We start from the raw sequence: 22080 nt of genomic DNA on the forward strand, positions 1-22080 counted from the left end.
TGATATGCAGTAAGGCCTGTCATTGCTTTTCATCAAAGGAGAGAATAGCAAATAAAGTCTGCTATTGCTGAGATGTATATTATAATATAATGATTTAGCCATATGTTTGTTGTTAACCATAATAATCACAACAAAATCAAGCATTGAAAATCCCAATCTGTAATTTTGCTTCACTGAAAATCCCAATCTGTAATTTTGCTTCAACCTATCTTTGAGATAAGAAAACATAAGTTAAACCCCACAAGTACATATAACAAAATGACTTTGGAAAATTAAGCAACAAACCATAATATTCATACATTAATCCATCAACACATTTAATTTCATAACAAAATATAAATTGTAACCTAAATTAAATTTTAAACATTTAGAAAGAAAGTATCTTAAAAAGCTACCGAAGAAACATCATCATCGTCATCGTCCTCATCGTCCTTATCGTCCTCATCGTCCTTTTTGCAACCAATTTCTAACATGAAATAAGAATAAATAATTACATAATAAAATTGATGAAAAAATAAGAAAAAATTCAAACAGTAATACGAGAATAATAATTACCTGCTGAAAATCCCTTAGCTCGCATTCAATCATCCAAGCAAACAACAGCTTGAACCATTTTTGGCTTAAGTGAACTCCTCAAAGGTGTGATAACTTTCTTACCCATGCTAAAAGCCGATTCAGAAGCTACAGTCGATAATGGAATTGCCAAAAGATCACGAGCCAATAATGAAAGCTCATTGTATCGAACTGAACTTTTACTCCAATAATCTAAAACATCTATTTGACTATTCAACTCAAGCTCCGGTTCTTCCAAATAAATGTCTAACTGTGACTTCTTACTCCTAGTGCTAGATTCATTTAAATACCATTTATAATCATCACTCTCATCAAAATATCCCACAAAATCAGCACTATTATCATTGTGTTCATCCAAACCAGAATCAACAAGATTTTTATCCGAAACATTAGAACTCCCAGCTAAAGAGGAAGACGTGGATTTGGATTTCTTAGCATACTCATCAAACAAGAGTCTAAGATTGCAAAGAATGGTCTCAACAAAATCTGAAGCATGAATACCATAGATTGCATTAAAGCAATACTGCACATAATTCAACTTGTAACGAGGATCTAAAATTGCAGCACATGACAATATCAACGAATACTCAGCCCAATACTTATTAAATTTCTCTTGCATTTGCTTAACCATTGGAGTTAAAAATGAATACGGACCTTTAAATGTATCAAGCAAGACCTTATGAACCTTCCAAACCCCTCTAAAATAAAGATTGGCCATTGGATAATTAGAACCAGAAAAAATACAAGTCACATCATAAAAGACTTTCAAAAATTTGCAAAGAATAGCAACATTTCTCCACTCCTCGTTAGAAAGTGCAAACATTTGATAATCTTTATCCCGTTGGCCCCAATAATCTAGCACATCTTTATAGTAAAGAGAAGATTCAAGCATCAAATAAGTAGAATTCCATCTCACACACACATCTTAACGCAACTTTTTGGTCACATTCAAATGAAAACTTTTGTCGGCCACATCATAAAATCTTTTCCTACGAATTCCTGACTTTTTTATGTACCTAATTCCATTTCGAACCTTACCAACAACATCATTAGCAAGTTCCAAGCCAGCTTTAACTATAAGATTCAAAATATGTGCACAACATCTAACTTGAAAAAAAGCACCATCACACAAAATAGCTCAGTTTGCACGAAAACGATTTTTAAGACAAGAAACCATAACATCATTATAAGAAGCATTATCCAATGTGATGCTAAAAATTTTCTTATCTATACCCCATTGAGACAAACATAAAACAAGTTCATCCGCTATGTTCAAACCATCATATGGAGGAAATAAAGCTCTAAACCTTATGATTCTCTTTTGTAGCTTCCAATCTTTGTCAACCCAATGAGCAGTAATGCAAATATATTCATCATTAGTATGCTCCGAGTTCCAATTATCGGAAGTTAGACAAATTAAACCAAGTGCTTTAGCCAACTCTTCTTTAACACGATCTCTCTCTTTTGCATAGTACATTAAGACATCCCTAATAGTTGTATGTCTACTTATATTCTTAAAATTAGGACTAGCAATTCTCATCATGTATCTAAAGCTCGGTTATTCAACTGTCCTAAACGAATGCTTGCCACACACAAGAAAAGTAGAAATAGCTCTACGACATTCATCAGCATCAAACTTGTAGTTTTTTTATAGATGGAACACCTTCGGGTGATGGCTGAGTGGCTATGGTGTATTGAGTGATGTCCTTATTAACTTTTTTCAAACAACTATTTAGATGACGTCTTAAATGAGAGGTTCCACTAGAAGATTTAGCAGAGAAGATAGTCTTACAGTGATTACATTGTGCCTTCAATTCATTTTTGTTCTCGCATTCAAGCTTTGTCATTTCATCCCACACCTTTGAAGTGATTACATAGTCTTACAGTGATTACATTGTTCCACAATATTAATTATTTAGTTAATAACATTATAAAAATATAAGCTCCAATTTATGTTAAAAAAAAGTATAGAAACTAAAATTTAATCATTTTGGTAAAATGATATAAAGATTAAAGTTTAGTTGTAACTTGTAAGCATAATAGAGGATAAAATGATATTCGACCATTTTCATATAAAAATAAATACATATTACATAATAGTATAATACCGAACTCATATATTGCACGAGATAATAAACTAGTTATTTAACTACGCTAGCCTTGTGATACAAGATCAAACTTGTCACACGCCTTTAAGTAATACTAAAAAACACACATCATTTACGAAAAGATCTGAGTTTGATTGTTTCAAGGAAAGGATGTGATAGCAACCTCTAAGTGATAGCAACTTTGACTGGGCCTCTTTTTTTTTCGCCTCAATAGCTTGTTTCGCAATAAAACAAAGCAAAAACAAAAAGATGAGATTAAAATTATGAATAACATGTACAAAATACAATGGGAAATGTTACTACCGCAAGAAGTGAAGTAATAATGGAATGAGCAAAGAGTTGTCAAGATTCACGCCCTAGAAGATATAAACTGGAGTTTGATTTCTAGATAAGTGATAGGTGAATACAATACTCGACTAAGCATGGCACATAAAAACACACTGCTTTCTTCCCGTTATTGATCAACCAAAACAGAGAAACATGCTAACTGGAAATGATTTCCCTTTGTTAGATGCATTTATTTATTTTAAGGATAATCACTTATTTAGCCCTTTTAACTTTATAAAAAGCAGTCATTTTAAGTCTCTATTTAATTTTTATCTCTTTATCCCTTGAATACAAAATTACTTAGAACCCAAATTGATGTAAACTCAAATCTAATCCTAAAATTTATTCAAATTTGAAATAACATATATCTAAAATTAAACCAAAAAAAAAGACAAAAGTAACATAGCTTTCAAAGATCAAAATTTAAGTCAACTAATATTTAAATTTAATAATTAAGAGTCTGATTTTATTTTCGAATCGATGACTTAAAAAGACAAAAATATGAATCTACTAATATTTAAATTTAACAATCATTTACTAGAAACAAATTGATGAATGACAAGGAAAGAGGAGAAGAAAAAAAAAACCAAAATAAGATATGAGAGTGTATGAACATCCACTTCTACAGCGTATGTATAACTTATATCTAATGAATTCTAAATTAAGAAATTGAAAATCGATCTAAATAAGGTCATTTGTAGAGCTAACTGCTAAGTAAGAAAAATGGAGAAATTGAAAATCGGTTTATGGAATATAAGTGAAGTAATAATGGAATGAGCAAAGAGGGTTGGTTGTTTGTTTTTTTGGACCACTACTGAACATGTTCTTAGACCTATCAAAATCATTTCATTATCAAAGTCCTATTTCTCTTATGTTCATTAAAACTTGTTTGGTCTGTTTTCATACAAGAAGAGAATTCAAAACAGTGTCTCTTTCTTTTTTGGAAGTGTTGGTTTGAGCCACATATTTTGTAATTTTTTGACAGCTCAAAGGAACTGAGACATGTGTTGAGATCTCAATAAAAAGAACATGTACAGAATCACAGATTTGAACTCCACGTCTACTACTAAAGTGAAAACAAGGCATCAATATTCAATGGTAGTAAGTTAATAATGGCATAAACAAGAAAAGAAAAGAAAAGCAAAAAATCGAAGCATGTCACCGTCAGTTACAAAACTCAGCAATAAAGAGCAGACTTCTTTAAGTACATGATTAAAATGTAAAGCTCGAAAATTTCAATTGAAATGAAAACTAAAGTGAAGATTGAAGAAGAATCGAAGCATGTTACCTTAACCTTGTTGATTTGAAGGGTGTGGGTCGGAAGTTGCAGAAGAGTCGAAGTGAAGAGAACAACAACGCCACCTACTGTCTTGGAGTGGAGGTGGAGTGGTGGAGGACCGGACACCGGAGGTGGGATGGTGGATCGGTGGAGGACTGGAGGTGGGTTTTCGATTTGGGGAAAAAAAAGAGAGGAGGGAAAGGGTTAGGGATTTGTATTGTATCTGAAGTGAGGTGAGTCTAACGGGGTTGTGGAAATGGGGAGGGGAAATGGGAGAAATGTAAAATGTAATTATTATGTAAATGTAATATTAAATTAAAAAAATATATAATAATTCTATCCGGTTGGGTGGGCGTGCCCGGCCAAAAAATTTTGCTCGAGGTCTGCCCGCTTTTTAAACAGGCTTCTTTTTCCCAAGCCCATATTTCGGGCCTATATTTTTACCCAAACCCTCCCAAATTTCGGGCGGGCCGCCCGGCCCATGAGCAGCTCTAATACACGTACTTATATATTTTTATATTTTATAACTTATATACATATCTATACATATATCTATATACATTTTTAATTTTTATGAATATATAAATACATACCTATATATTTTATTATATCCTATAATTTATATATACATGTACACACATATACCTTTTAACCTTTTTATAATTTTATTCATTTTATTTATTTATTTATTTATTTATTTACATTTTCATTATTATTTTGATCGAATGTTCTAATTTTATTTGCTCATATACTTGTTATTTTGTATGCTATTGATTTGTCCTTTTATTTAACTTATTTTCGTTGCTATTGCTCGTATTATTCATACTTACATTATCAGGTTCATTATTGTTTCGTTACGAGTATTAACATCGTGTTTTATTTTTACTACTTTGTGTTAGATTAATTTTATTCAATGCATAAATTATGATTTTTGAATAAGCAAAATCTCGTGTTTAGATTCGAGAAGGTCATACCCTAACTTACTGGGTTTCGATTTTCACAATAAATCTGAATACACGAATCTTGTCCAATTCAAGTTTTAAACGATCTCAAGAATTAAGAAGAGATCGTGTCCTAACTTACTGGGCATGATCCTTTTTTTTCTCAAGTTTTAAACGATCTCGGGAATTAAGAAAAGATCGTGTCCTAACTTACTGGGCATGATCCCTTTTTTAAATCCGAGATAACTAAATATCTTTTAAATAAGTAAATTTTTGGCATTCATTCGCACATCGGGAATTCAAGACATTGTGTCCTAACTTACTGGATATAATTCTCTTTCTTGATTAACGTGAAATATACCCTTTTCCCGAAATTTTCAACATTTCAATAAAGGATCGTATTTTAAATTTCTTTAAAATTTTCAATCTTCGACACTAAGACATTAGTTAATCAACTAGGTACCAATTTTGGGCGTTACGAGGGTGCTAATCCTTCCTCGTACGTAACCGACTCCCGAACCCATTTTTCTAAATTTCGTGGACCAAAATCGTTGTTTTAATAAAATTAAATTGTTTATTAAAAACAACCACTTTACGAGGTGACCCGATCACTCCTCATCAAAAAGGATCGGTGGCGACTCCCATATTCGTTTTCATTTTTAAAATCCAAGTCGACCCTGATTTCACAAAAAAATGGTGTCAACAGTGACTTTATTATTAAGCATAGTTTCAATCACAAATAAACATCCACTAAGATAACCTTTCCTAAAATAATCTGCATGACAGGAAAGTACAAGTTTATCATATTCAAAGACTAATTTAATGTCTGCCTTATTTAGTAATCCACCATTGATCAAATTTCTACTCGGGACATGCGCGTAAAGAACATTATTTAATGTTAATGTTTTGTCAGAAGTTTGAGTAAGATCATTTCTTTACCGAGTACTTCTAAATTGCTAGAATTACCTATGTAGACTTGTTCACCTTCAGCTACCCTTTCAAATTTGGTGAACATTTCTCTGTTGGCACAGAAGTGTTTGGAAGCGTCTATGTTTACAATCCACTCAACCTTGTTCTCAACCAGGTTCACTTCTGAAACCACAACGGTTATTATCTCATCTGGTTTTTCAATTAGATGTGCTTGTGGTTTGTTTTCATTCTAGCGGTCAAAGCATTGTTAGCGTTGTATGCTTTGTGTCCAATGTAACAATTCACAAAGTTGTTAGATTTATCATTTCCTGGTTTCTTGAAGTTGAAAACCTTCTTGTTCTGAAGTTTTGCATTCTTTTTTAAATTTTTAGTGTCTTTTAACCTATTAAACTTGGGACCAAAACTAAATTCCACAAGGTTAGCTTTTAAATGAAATTCACTTGAAGAACCTAAAGGTTTATCTTTAACACAATTGGCTTCCTCAATCTTCATGTAGGAAATCAGTTCCTCTAAAGAAATGTCTCGCTTCTTATGCTTCAGAAGATTGTGGTAGTCGTTTTCTTTTTTTGGGTTTTCCGTCCTTATTCTTTTTGTTGAATAGTTAGACGGTGGTGGTTGCGTATGTGTCCTTGCTACATGGTGGGGCTTCCAAGGTTCGGTGGCGTCTTGATCGAAAGTGTACTGGTTTGTTTAGCGAAAATCAACCTGTGCTTGGGAATGATTGATGGGAAAGGGTGTCTTTTGATAAGTTTTCTAGTCATTTACAGCCTTTAATATTTTTTTCATTCATGTTACGTGCTTTTCCTTGTTTCTATGTCTTCCTTGCATGATTTTCGTGGTTTCTGCATGGCATACATTAATGGTATGTTTTCTTTTCTTTTCTTTTCTTTTTTACTTTTCCATAAAACTTGATAAACTATTTTGAGTTTTATCAGTTTTCTACAAAATATGATTTAATTAATATGTTTTCTCTTCCTTTTTTACTTTTATTAGTTCTCTCTGTACATAGAATTTTTAGGGTTTCTTTTCTTTTCTTCTTCCTTATCACAAAACTGTTTTATTTTTTTTTTCTATTTACTCAGTTTTTTTTACTATCTTTCTTGGAGCGGTGAGTTTGCTTTGTGTAGGGTTTAGGTTTTGGCAAGTTTTTGGTTTATTGCCAGTTTTATGGGAATTCTGTGCTCTATTTTGTTCTCATTGTTTCTTCTTCCTTTTAGGTACATGTATTGTAATTATACTAGAGTTCCTTGCTACTGCTATTTTTTGTGTGTCATCGTAGTTTTCTTTTGTTTCTTTCGCAGTGTTTCTCAAGATTCTTAGGTTAGCGGTGACTGGTCTCTTGCATTTCATTGGAGGTGTCCTTGAGTGTCAAGGATGTCGGAGGATATAAACGTACTCCTGGAAAGACTTAACTTCTCGAAAGAAGAATCGATAAGGGTGACCACCTCGAATTTGAGATCATCAAAGGCCCAGGGCTATGAGAAATGACAGTTTGGAAGATAATGCCAGGGGAGAGGGTTAACATAAATGCAATGTATCGAGTTCTTAAGTCATTATGGTTTACTAAGGAAGATGTTAACTTTGTGGAATTAAAAGAGGGTGTGATATTGGTCAAGTTTGGCGCTATACAAGACAGAACAAGGATCCTGAACCTATCTCCACGTTTGTTCAATTCAAGCTGAGTCTAGGGTTTCTTAACTTAGAATTATTAAACTCATGTTCATATTGTTAAAAAATTCACGGCAACTTGGTAATTTGCTAACTACTGCTCATATGTACTTAGGAAATTAACTAATCTCTTGAACATTTTCCAATGCCAATTCAAACAATTAATTAACCTTCGTAAGCACATAAAAGATTAAGTGAGTTAACAATATATTCATATATTGAAACAGTTTAATCACAATAATCTTGCTAGTTATGCAAGGCTAATGTATTGTCTAATACTGTCGCTAATATAAGCCTCAGCTACCTTAGATGATTAAACATGCACTGATTAAGTATTGTGTCAATTAATTAAAATTTCAACATGTTTAAATAATTAATTCATTAGTTACCTTACAATTATAATACAAGAATAACTTAGTCATGATTTTACTTAATCAAACAACTTACCAAGGCCTATAACAACACAAACACAATTTTAATAAATTAAGTGGACGAAATGCAATCAACCTAACACAAATTAAATTTAAGTCATATAAATTAAATTAAACATATCAACATCACAAGTATTCATAGACATGTTCATAACAACAACAATAAAAGTTAAAAGGGTAAGGAACAAGAATCAAATCCTATGTTTCTCCGAGGCTTGACTAGCTTCGCTCCTCCTTCTCTGCTTTTTCTTGTTGAATCAAGGCTTCTACGGACACATGAATGCTGCTTCAAGTGGTGGTTGAAGGAATCTTTCCCTAGAGGTGAAATCGACAAAGGAATGGGAAAGGAAATGAAGAACAAAGGAAGGGTTTTGAAGAGAGAAAGTGAGAGAGAAGTGAAAGGATGAGAGGTTTTGAGGTGTGTTTGAAATGAGCAGCCAAGGGGGGTATTTATAGGTTGAGATGGCTGCTAAAAGTAGCAAAAATCAGCAGCCATAGACTCCCCCATGGTCGACCACACATGTTGCAAGTTTGAAGGTTTCAAACTTGCTATTTTAAGGTAAGGGAAAATCTAGGATGGCATAATAAGTGGAGGGGTTTGAATCCAAATTCAAGGAGTATTCAAGGGATTTTTTGCAAGCCAAATAATCAACTAGACAAGCTGATTGGGTCAGCATGTGGGACGGTTTTGGGTAGTCCAGTGCTCGGTTGGATCGATTTTCTTGGTTTAGCTCAATTGGGCCTCTTTTCATAATTAATTAATAATAATTATTTAACCCAAAATAAATTGGATTAAAATTAAAATTAATTATATTATGAATTAATATGCATAAGTTGAACTGTCTTCGGCTGAAAAATTAATTGACCTCGATGCTTCAAAAATCTCTTCTCGGTTTTGTGCTTATAGCAGTGTCTACCGAGTCAATTTTTGCCTTTTGTGCGAATCTGTCGAAAATGATCAAAGTTAATCAAAATTTATTATAAAATTAATTAAAATTCAAAACATTAAAAATTTAAGTGCAATTTAATTACTTTATAATTATTATATATTTTTCGACAAGAATTTTATCGAAACTGCATGAATTTGAGTTAAATACATGAAAAAGTGTGTATATTTTCGTGTTTTCATACCCCCAAACTTAATTCATTACTCATCTTGTGTAATGCACAAATTGAAAAGAATTTCTCGGAAACACCTCTGAAAAATTCCTTCAGAACAACATTCTTCTCAAAATTATGTACTTAGTATACTTCTGCTCAAGACCAAAAAATTTGATATTTATGCTACTTAAGTATACATATCATTCAAATTAATCTCAATCATTATTATGATAGCAAAAATAGAATAAATGCTTACTCAATAAAGACATGTTAAATCCTTACCAACTTAATTTTATTCCCTTATTTAAGATTAAGCTGCAATCATTAAGTTTAACTTCTCCCTTCATATGTTGAATATAGCAATTTCTCTCCACTAATGTAGTTAGCATAGAAACTTGAATCAGTAGGTCTTTTAAACAGGTTGTAATGTGGTTGGGCTAGGGGTAGGTAAAAGATAGATAAATTTAGGCTAGAAACCCTAGACTTAGCTTGAATCAGACCTTCAGAATAATTACCTTCAATAGACCAACTTATTTTACTTTCACATGTTCTTTTGTACATATATTTCTTTTGAGTACATATGTTCTCTTTTTTTTCTTTTTCTTCTTTCTTTTCTTTTCACGGGCATTTTGCTGTATAAACTAAAAAAAGTTTTGAGCATTTGATACTTCTTTTCAACCCCCCCAAACCTATTTTTAAAGAATATTTTGAATAGTACTGAGTCTAGTATTTGGGACAATTTAAAGGTAATTAAGAGAAAAGTGATGGCTAAATATTAGAAAGATTCAAATAAAATTAGGCCATATAGTCTCAAAGTTGGGTTTCAAAGGATAAAAATTCCTCAAGGCTGGCTTGAAAGGCTCAAATAGTCCAAACAAATGTTGCATAAATCATTTTCAGCATTCCATGCTTACTAGGATTTTGCCTCAAGAAATCACTAAGTCAATTCTAAAGACTTAAACTTTCATGCATGCCTAACTTTATTAAGGAACTAAAAATTTTATGGTATGATTTGCATGCTTTATTAACAATACATTTATGTCATAATTCAGCCAACATAACAATTATTGAAATAATAGAATTTTATTTATACTGAAGTTTAGCATACTTAACAAAATTTCATATTTTTGGACAAAAATATATCCTAATCATAATTAAAAGAAAAATTTTATTCTAAGAGGAAATAATTTCAATTATTCGGTCCCCCTACTTAAGATGAACAATGTCCTCACTGTTAAAAGTGAATAGATACTATACACCAGGTAGGATTCTAGAAAAGAGTAGGTGAGTCAGTTAGACTTCTTATTTTAAAACTTGTTCATTTTTATTTATGATTTCCACCTCTTGTTTTATTATGCAAAAATAAAAATCCTAATAGATCTTAATCCTACAATAACCTAAGAAAGAAAATAACATAAGGTAAAAATCCTCCTTTTTATTTATTTGCAGATCCCTTAGAATCTAACTCATTTTTTTCTCCATCATCTTTTTTTTTTTTGCATGAATCGCTTCGCTCCCTCTTCAGTTGTGGACTCCATGGTTCAAATATAAAATCTGGAAACTCGGACACAAAAATAAATGGGTCATCGTATATTTTCGTAAGAGCACTTCTCATTGAGTCATCCCATATTTTTGAATATCTCCAGTAAGCTTGTTGCTGCCACTGCATATGGAGCATTATGTCCATCAACTTTGACAACTCATCTCGAAGATCTGGGTGAGGCGATTGAGTTCTGAACATTGAGGTTGTCATGTCAGGTTCGGTTACTAGTTCCATTGGTTCTGCCTTATCAGAGATTTCAGGTGACTACATTGGTTCGATCTTTGTGGGATCTTCTTATTCTTCTTCTTCTTTTTCTTCTTCTTCTTTGAGATCCTCACTCTTTTCAACTCGTTGCTAGAGAATAGAGTTTTCGGCTATTCGGTAGAGGTTCCAATCTGTGATTGTGCTCTGGCTATATAACCTATCTTCTTTACGTTTGCAAGAATTTTAGCTCTCAAGCACAAAATTGTTATTGTAAAGGGAAAGTAAGTTGGGCGAAAACGTCTAGCGGCACAATTCTGCATTTCTTTTAGAATGATTTTTCCCACATCAATGGTCTTTCTAGTTAAAATCGAATGAAATAGAAGCATACCTTCGCTAGTGGTGTCAAATATTCTCTGCGACAAGTGTGAATTCTTTACTTTGACACAGTCCACTTAGAACTTAGAATTGTAAGTTCCTCGAGAATTTCTTACAAATTTTCAGGCTCAATATTTCTCATCAATGAAGAATATTCATCATCTTTGAAATCAAGTAATTCAAAGAATTCATTAATAGTGTTTGAGGTTATTGGTAGATTGATTCCTCGGATAGAAACTTCTGTTAATTCATTTTAGGTCAAATTTGCATAAAATTCACGAACTAATTCCTTATCTGCACTTGGTCTTTTCTTACAAAACAACTCTCAATTGAGAGCTTCAGCAATTTATCAAATGCGCGCCATGAAATCAATATAGTTGCTTCCTTTCAGTGTAAAGCCTTTTTTAAGGTGCATTTGTTGATTCTTGGAAATGCTTTCGTAACTCTTTTTGGCTTCTTCACAGAGAAATTTGTTTTGTGACTCGTCAATTTGGACAGAGGCACCAGTTCTCTTACGATGCATGATTAACTTGAACATAAGATGGAAACAAATATTTTCTCAAAAATTTAATTAGTATAAAATATTAACAATTCAATAATTTGAAAAGTTAAATAATTAAATAAAATTGAAATTTAGGAGAAAAAATTGTCTTACCACCTTTAAGAACTCAATAAATAAAATTAGAAGCAAAAGAATTTAATTGAAGGATGGTTGTAAGGGTGATCGGTTGGTGGCAAAATAAGATGAAATTATGGTACACAAGTGATAGGGGTATGTGGCTAGCAAAGGTGTGTGCTTTAGCAAGTGCGCGCACGGGCTTGGTGCGATGAAGGCAACAACAATGTGCGGAGGCGGGGTGCGCAAGTTGGTGCGGAAGCTGCTGGCCGTGCGGGTAGGTGCAACGATAGGGAGGAGGCCATCGGACTGTTTGCGTGCATGGGCTGAAGCTGGAAGCAGCAACTAGCATGCATTGGGGCTACTGGTGCCAATGGTGGGTGTTGGTGTGGTTCGGTTAAAGTGATGTGAAAAAGGTGGATAGGGTGAATGGAATTTATAGTGAACAGGGTAGAAGTTCAATTAGAATTCTTAAAACAAATTAATAATTAAAATATTCTAAGTTCTAATTCTACACAAAGTTAATAACAATTAATAATTAATATAATGCATATTAAAATATTGTGTGCTATTAATTTATTGAAATAAAACTATTAATTAAAATATGATCAAATTTAAACAAATCTTAATTCTAGGCAAAGTTAATAATAATTAATATATATTATAATAAATATAATTATATACTAGCTATTATTATCATCTTATTTATTAAATTAAATTAAAAACATTTATTCTAGATGCCTTTGAAAATATTTACAAAAAGAGATATTTAATTTCTAGTATTTACAAAAGAGCAATCAAATTTTGAAAATAGTTCAATTAAGTACCTAGACTTAAATAAAATTTGAAAATTGAGTTGCAATCAAAACTTGGATCAAAATTGACCCTTTTATTTGAAAAACTAAAAATTTATTTTTCCATTTAGGGAATAATTTCTTGGAAGATTATGTTGAAATCAATTCACAAGAAATATTGGAAGGGTCACAAGCAGTCTCGCTTAAGTTCCAATCCCCTAGACAGAATTTATTTAAACATATCAATCCTGAAAATATACCCTAAATCATTTATTTAAAAATAAAAACGAGAAAATTTAAATATCTAATAAAATGAACGAGATTTGACCCCGCTTAATTTTATCCCCCAGTAATGTTTTAAGCGCTGAGCATTGACTCGAAAATTACCTCCCTTATCTTGAAGCTCGACAACTCTATATGGGAAAACTTGGTGAATCATAAATGGATCGGACCAACATGATTTTAACTTACCTGGAAAAAACCTTAATCTGGAATTGAATAACAAGACTTGCTGATCTGCTTCAAATTCTCGAACTTGAATGTGCTTGTCATGCCATATTTTAAGTCTTTCCTTGAATAGTTTGGGATTCTCGTACGAGAACACTCGAAACTCCTCTAACTTATTAAGTTGAAACATTTGTTTCTCTTTAGCAAGATTAAGATCAAAGTTAAGTTGTTGGAGAGCCCAATAAGCTTTGTGTTCTAACTCCAATGGTAGATGGCAGGCTTTCCCAAAGACCAACATACAAGGTGACATCCCTAAAGGTGTCTTGTATGATGTCCTGTCGGCCCATAAAGCACCATCTAGTCTTTTGGACCAATCTCGTCAGTTCAGGCAAACTACGTTTTCGAGTATGCCTTTGATTTCTTTGTTTGTTAGTTCAGCTTGCCCATTGTCTGCGGATGGTAAACTATGGCAACCTTGTGCTTCACTCCATGTTTGTCGAGTAACCATTTCAACCATTTGTTCACAAAATAGGACCCTTCATCACTAATGATAGCTTTCGGGGTTCCAAACCTTGTGAACATATGCTTCTACAAAAACTTCATCACAACATTAGCATCATTCGTCGGATATGCATCGGCCTTAACCCACTTAGACACGTAGTCTACTGCTACCAATATGCACTTTTGACCAAAAGACGGAGGGAAAGGACTGAGAAAGTCAATACCCCAAACATCAAATAATTCTACCTCAATGATGTTTGTTTGGGGTATCTCATTTCTGTTGGTAATGTTTCCAACCCTCTAGCATCGATCACAACTTTTTACATAAGCATACACATCTTTGAATAGCATTGGCCAAAAGAATACGGCTTGCAATACCTTGGCCGCAGTACGTGTACCTCCAAAGTGTCCCCCACTCGAAGTTGAATGATAATGATATAGAATTTTATCTACTTCATCTTCTGCCACGCATCTCCTGATCATTTGATCTGCACAATTTTTAAACAAATATGGATCTTTCCAAAAATAGTACTTCACATCGTGAAGAAACTTTTTCTTTTGATGATACGTCTTATCAATTGGCATCAAACCACAAGCTAAATAGTTAGCAATATCAGCAAATCAAGGGGTATTATGGACATGATTTACCTTTAATATGTGTTCATCTGAAAATGTCTCCTGAATGGGTATAAATGGAGAATTCCCTTCTTACGGCTCCAATTTGAACAAGTGGTCTGCTACTTAGTTTTCTACCCCTTTTCGGTCTTGAATTTCTAGATCACACCCTTGGAGTAAAAGCACCCATTGGATCAATCTTGACTTGGCGTCTTTCTTGGCAAGTAAATACTTAATTGTCGAATGATCCGTATAGACAGTCACTTTGGTACCTACAAGATAAGATCGAAACTTGTCAAAAGTAAATACAATAGTAAGTAACTCTTTCTCTGTTACTGTATAATTCAATTGAGCTCCTGTTAGAGTCTGAATTGCATAGTGGATGGGATTAAAAACTTTGTACCTTCGCTAGCCCATCATAGCTCCTATTCCGAAGTCACTTGGGTCACACATCAGTTTAAATGGCAAATCCCAATCTGGTGTGACGATGATGGGTGCTGAAACTAACTGACTCTTCAAATCTTCGAAAGCACTTAAGTACTCCTCATCAAATTTGAACGTCGTGTCCTTCTCTAATAATTTGCATAAGGGTTTAATAATTTTGGAGAAGTCTTTGATAAATCTCGGATAGAAACTGGCATGGCCCAAAAAGCTCCTAACACCCTTTACAGATGTTAGAGGTGGAAGTTTCTCAAAAACATCTACCTTTGTTTCATTTACCTCGATTCCATGTCTTGTTATTTAATTCCCTAGAACAATACCTTCTCGTACCATGAAATAACATTTTTCCCAGTTGAGTATGAGGTTTGTTTCTTCGCATCGCCTTAGTACCTTAGCTAGATTGGCTAAGCAGTCATCATAAGTCTCTCCAAACACTGAAAAATCATCCATAAAGACTTTCAAATATTTCTCAACCATGTTAGTAAAAATAGACATCATACATCTTTGAAATGTAGCAGGTGCATTAAATAAACCAAATGACATGCGTCTAGATGCAAATGTACTGTATGGGCAGGTTAATGTTGTTTTGTGTTGATCTTCTGGTGCTACTATAATCTAATTGTACCCTGAGTATCCATCAAGAAAACAATAATATTCTTGCCTTGCGAGTCTATCCAGCATCTGGTCTAAGAATGGCAAAGGGAAGTGATCTTTCCTAGTCGCCTTTTTCAGCTTCCAATAATCAATGCAAATTCTCCATCCTGCAACCGTTCTAGTCGGTATTAATTCACTATTCTCGTTCTCAATAATCGTAATACCTCATTTGTTTAGCACGCACTAGATTGGACTTATCTACGAACTGTCTGAGATGGGGTAGATTATACCCGCATCTAACCACTTAATGATTTATTTCTTTACCACGTCCTTCATAATGGGGTTTAGTCTTCGTTGTCCATCAATCGTCCCTCTCGCCATCTTCTAGGATAATCTTGTATATGCATACAAACAGACTAATGCCACGAATATCAGCTATGGTCCATCTGATAGCCTTCTTAAATTGTTACAATACTAGGATGAGTTTCTCTTCTTGTTCTTCGGTCAATTCTATTGAAACAATCACAGGTAAAGTAGAAGCGTTACCTAAATAAACATATTTTAAATGGGAGGAAAGTACCTTCAATTCTAATTTAGGTGGATCCTCAATTGACGCTTTCGGTTGGATGTAATCTCTACTTTCTAACTCCAAATATTCAAAGTGGGGTTGCAGATTAAATCCCCTTTGATTAGCTTCTAGCAGAGCTAAGTATTCATCCCTCTCTTCATCACTTGGAGGGTCTAATGTCAAAATTTGCTCCAACGGGTCCTCAATATAGTTGAGTTCCTTTTCCATGATTAGTTCCTCTAAATCAGACACTAAAGAAAAATTATCAAGTGTGTCAAGAAATCGCATAGACTTAAAAACATTAAATGTTACCTGATCATCCTGAACATGCACAGTAGGCTTGCCCTTTTGCACATCGATAAGGGTCCGTCCAGTTGTTAGGAAAGGCCTTCCTAGGACGATTGACACCTCTTTATCTATTTCAAAGTCTAGAATAACAAAGTCAATAGGAAAAATAAATTTATCTACACGTGCCAATACATCCTCGATTTTTCCTTCTAGATGTGCTACAGATCAATCTGCTAATTGAAGTGTAACCGTAGTAGGTCTAACTTCACATATCCTCAATTTTCTTAATATGGACATGGGCATCAAGTTAATGCTTGCACACAAATCACATAGTGCCTTACCACAATATGTTGCTCCAATGTTGCGAGGTTTGGTAAAACATCCAGGATCCTTCAATTTTTTGGGTAGTTTATCTTGAATATAAGCACCGCATTCCTTCGTCAAGGCTACCGTCTCAAATTCTCCAAGTCTCTATTTCTTGATCAGGATATCCTTCATGAATTTGACGTAATTCGGCATTTGTTCAAGTGCTTCTACCAACGGAATGTTGATATGAAGTTTCTTGAGTACGTCTAGGAACTTCTTGAGCTAGACTTCCTGCTTCTGCTTCTGAAGTCTTTGAGGGTGGGATGGTAGAGGCTTTTTTACTATAACTGGTTGATTCATCTTCTATGGCAATTCTGCATCTAATGAAGTTGTTAGTTTATCAGAATTAATTGGTTCAGAAGTTACCATATCAGATTTTACAGATTCTGGTTCCGATGAAACTGGAATTTCAACACTCAGTTGAACTTCCATTGAGTCTTGAGCACCAGCTGGCTCCTCTTCAACTTCGACAGTGTTGGGCTCTAATGTCTTTTCGCTCCTCAATGTCAATGCTTTACAATGCTCCTTCCTCGTATTTCTTGGATTTTCCGTATCACTAGGCAAAGCACCTTTTGGACGGTTTCTGAGTTTAGTGGCAAGCTGGCCCATTATGTTTTCCAGGTTTTCCAATGTGGCTGCTTGACTTTGGATTAAGGAATCATTTTTGGCTATGTATGCCTTCAACAATTTTTCTAAGCCATTGGAAGTTTCAGCTTGAGGTTGCTTTTGAACTTGTTGGGTAAAAACAGGTGGCTGGGTCGATCTAGGTTGGGCATAAGTGTTACTAGTTCCAGCCCCTTAGTTACTCCAAGAGAAATTAGGGTGGTTTTGCCAAGATGGGTTATAAAAATTAGATTGCAATCATTGCCTTCCTCCATTATGGTTCTAATTACCCATGTAATACATGAATTTTGGGTTTAATTGACATTCTTTGAACAAATGTCCTTTCCCACGATAAACACAGGCTATATTTTCAAATTGATTGGGTGGCTGAGCTGCAAAACTATTAAACCCATTAGTCGTAAAATTTGTAAGCATTGAGGAAATTGAAGATACCTGAGATGCGAGTGAAGTGAGTGGATCCACTTTATGTATTCCAGTGACTCGTCTTCCTAACACTGCTCGATTAGTTGACCATTGATAATATTTGCTGGCAATCCTCTCAACTAATACGACTTAGAAAGGAGAGCACCATTAGCAGAAGTGTCCATTACCATTCTCGTGTGAGCATTGAGATAGTTATAAAACGTCCCAAGTTGGATGCAATGAGGGATTCCATGATGAGGGCACTTCCGTAATAATTCTTTGTACCTTTCCCATGCATCATACAAGGACTCATCATCCATTTGTTGGAAAGTAATGATTTCGTTCCTCAACTTAGCATTGTTACTAAGCATGAAATACTTCATAAGGAATCTTTCTGCTAACTCTTGCCATGTAGAAATGGAATTTGGTGGTAATGAGTTCAACCAGGCTCGAGCTCTGTCCCTTAGCGAATATGGGAACAGCTTTAATCGTAGTGCATCTTTGGGTACTCTGGCTAACTTGAAAGAATCGCTCACCTCCATAAATAGTCTTAAGTGAATATAAGGATCTTCGATAGGCATTCCACTGAATTGGCCCATTATCTGAGGCATCTAGAAAATGACTAGCTTCTGCTCGAACTGTTGTGCCTCGATTTCAAGTCTCCTAATACCCGGATTAAGATCATGAAATACTAGCACGACAAGCTATCTTAAAGCTCTATCCCTATCATCAGCAATAAGGATGGAATTTTGACCAGGGTTTGCTCCGTTTCTTTGATTCAGATTTTCGTAGTTCATCTCTTTGATCCTTCTCTAACTTACTTGTCTTCTTCGTTGTCGAGAAGTTCTTTCAATCTCATGGTCTATAGAGAGGAAATCAATAATTCGATCAATACTCATAAACACCTGAAACAAACACAGGAAAATTAACTAAGTTAAAGTTGAACTGAAAAATAAACCAAAATGCAAAATTAACAAATTTACAAATAATGACTTTTTAAAATAGTCCTCGGCAACGACGCCAAAAACTTAGAATGACGAAAATGTGCAAGTGTACACAATCGCAACAAGTAATAAAGTGACAAGTAAATGTCGAGTTATCGTATCCACGGTGACTGTGAAAAGAATTTACTTATGAATGCAATTAAAACACTTTGGTGAAGAAAATATATTTTGATTTTGAGGAAGTGATTAAAAACTAAATTTTAACTACATCAAAATAAATAAGATAAAAATAAAATTTCCAATGCACGATTTTAAAAGATGATTTTAATCAAGATGACATAATTGTGTTAGATTAATGACATTTCTTAACTTAAAATTATTAAACTCATGTTCATGTTGTTATGAATAAATTCACGGCAACTTGGTAATTTGCTAATTATTGTTCATATGTACTTATTAAATTAACTAATCTCTTGAACATTTTCCAATGCTAATTCAAACAATTAATTAATCTTCATAAGCACATAAAAGATTAAGTGAGTCAACAATATATTCCTATATTGAAACAATTTAATCACAATAATCTTCTTTGGTTATGCAAGGCTAATGTATTGTCTAATATTGTCGCTAATTTAACCCTCGCTACCTTAGATGATTAAACATGCATTGATTATGTATTGTGTCAATTAATTACAATTTCAACACGTTTAAATAATTAATTCCTTAGTTACCTTATAATTATAATACAAGAATAACTTAGTCATGATTTTACCTAATCAAACAACTTACCAAGGCCTATAACAACACAAACACAATTTTAATAAATTAAGTGGACGAAATGCAATCAACCTAACACGAATTAAATTAAACATATCAACATCACAAGTATTCATAGGCATGTTCATAACAACAACAATAAAATTTAAAAGGGTAAGGAACAAGAATCAAATCCGGTGTTTCTCCGAGACTTGACTAGCTCCGCTCCTCCTTCTCTGCTTGTTTTTGTTGAACCAAGGCTTCTGTGAACACTTGAATGCTGCTTCAAATGGTGGTTGAAGGACTCTTTTCCTAGAGGTGAAATCGAAAAAGGAATAGGAAAGGAAATGAAGAACAAAGGAAGGGTTTTGAAGAGAGAAAGTAAGAGAGAAGTTAAAGGATGAGAGGTTTTGAGGTGTGTTTGAAATGAGCAGCCAAGGGGGGTATTTATAGGTTGAGATGGCTGCTAAAAATAGCAAAATCAGCAGCCATAGACTCCCCCCATGTCCGGCCACACATGTGGCAAGTTTGAAGGTTTCAAACTTGCTATTTTAAGGTAGGGGCAAATCTAGGAAGACACGATAAGTGGAGGGGTTTGAATGCAAATTTAAGGAGTCTTCAAGGACTTTTTTGCAAGCCAAATAATCAGCCAGACAAGCTCGGTTGGACCGGTTTTCTCGGTTCAGCTCAACTGTGCCTCTTTTCATAATTAATTAATAATAATTATTTAACCCAAAACAAATTGGATTAAAATTAATTATATTATGAATTAATATTCATAATTTGGACCGTATTCGGTTGAAAAATTAATTCACCTCGATGCTTCAAAAATCAATTCTCAATTTTGAGCTTCTAGCAATGTCTGCCGAGTTAATTTTCGCCCTTTTGTGCAAATCTGTCGAAAATGATCAAAATTAATCAAAATTTATTATAAAATTAATTAAAATTCAACATGTTAAAATTTTAAGAGTTGTTTAATTATTTTATAATTATTATATATTCTTCGATAAGAATTTTATTGAAATTGCATGAATAAGAGTTAAAAAGGGCATGAAAAAGTGTGTATATTTTTGTGTTCCCAGTGGGCTTGGGAACCCTACGACAACTTGTTAGCTCAAGCAACTTCTTATTGCTTCAAACCCAGATGTTGTCTTCCTTTGCGAAACAAAAATACATTCTAATAGCTTTTCCCATGTTCATAATCTTTTCAGGATGGACGGGTGCTTAGTAGTAAGGTTGGAGGGGCGTAGTAGGGGTTTAGCGATGCTTTGGAGAGAAGGGGTTGATGTGGCTATGCAAAACTACTCTAATCATCACATTGATTCTCTCGTTACTATAGAAAACCATAAAAGGCTTCGATTCACTGGTTTTTATGGCCACGCAGATTCGAACTTAAAGGGATATTCTCAAGAGGGTGAAAGTTTCAATTTGGGAGGAACGGGTTGTGGGGGTGATTTTAACGCTATCATTAGTGATGCAGAGAAAGAGGGGCACTGAAGGAAATCAAGGGCTACCATGGATGGGTTTTATGAGGTTATGGAGGAGCTTTCCCTTGTAGATATTAAAATTGACAATGGTTGGTTTACTTGAGTGAATAACAGATAAGGGGTGAATATGGTTAAAGAAAGATTAGACAAGTTCTTAGTCTCGGCTGATGCTATTGAGAATATGTCGTATCTCGCTACTAAGGTTGTGAGGCAATCTAAATTGGATCATGACTCTATTTTGATGGATACGATGGGTAATATACCTTATGAGAATTTTAGAGACTCAAGATTGTTCTTCAAATATGGCATGTGTTGGGCTAAGGAAAAGGAAGCTAGAGATATCATCAAAAGAGTCTAGATCGAGAACAATGTGGATATTTTGGATAAAGTGGAGAGGGTGTGGGAAAATCTTGGTCCGTGGTAGTTTAATCACTATAGAAGAATGAAGAACCAAATTCTTGGGTTGGTGGAGAGAATTGATAAGCTTATAGATGGTCCAAATAAGGAGAATACTACTAACCTGTTTAAATCGGCTTGCTTTAAACTCGGGCACTTGTATGCTGTGGAAGAAGGTTATTGGGCTCAAAGAGCGCACATAAAGTGGCTCACGGAGAGAGATAGAAACACACGTTACTTTCATGTGTGTGCTTTTGGTAGAAGGAAAAAGAACAACATTGACAGATTAAAAGATTCTAATGGGACGTGGTAGTATGATAAAAGTGACATTTGTAAAGTTGCAAGGGATTATTTTCATGATCTTTTCAAACCAACCACTACCTTTAATGATGACCCCATTTAAGCTACATCTAGACGTGTGTTATCGAGAATATGAATTCTATGTTAGAAAGAGACTTCACGAATGGCAAAATCATTACGGCGTTTAACCAGATGGACCCCCGCAAAGCTCTGGGATTGATGGCCTTTCAGGTTGTTTCTTTAAAAAACACCAGGAGATGGTTGGGAAAGAGGTTATGAATTTGTGTCATGATGTGCTTAATGGCTATAAGGATGTTGCGTGCCTTAATGATACTATGATTATCCTTATTCCAAAGACTAAGGACCCTAATGACATGACTAATTTTTGGCCTATTAGTTTGTGTAAGATGATCTATAAGATTATTTCCAAAGTCTTGGCTAACTGCCTTAAAAAAGCCCTC

General features: G+C 34.1%; 1 non-coding gene across 1 annotated transcript; it reads left to right on the forward strand.

Moving 5' to 3' along the window:
* The first annotated feature begins 17982 nt into the window (after positions 1-17982).
* On the forward strand, positions 17983-18089 carry LOC128035000 (small nucleolar RNA R71). The gene has a single exon (XR_008191404.1). It is a non-coding gene; the product is annotated as a small nucleolar RNA R71 (small nucleolar RNA).
* Positions 18090-22080: the final 3991 nt, after the last annotated feature.

The sequence above is a fragment of the Gossypium raimondii genome, chromosome 11 (genome assembly GCF_025698545.1).
Source record: "Gossypium raimondii isolate GPD5lz chromosome 11, ASM2569854v1, whole genome shotgun sequence".
Lineage (NCBI taxonomy): Eukaryota > Viridiplantae > Streptophyta > Magnoliopsida > Malvales > Malvaceae > Gossypium > Gossypium raimondii.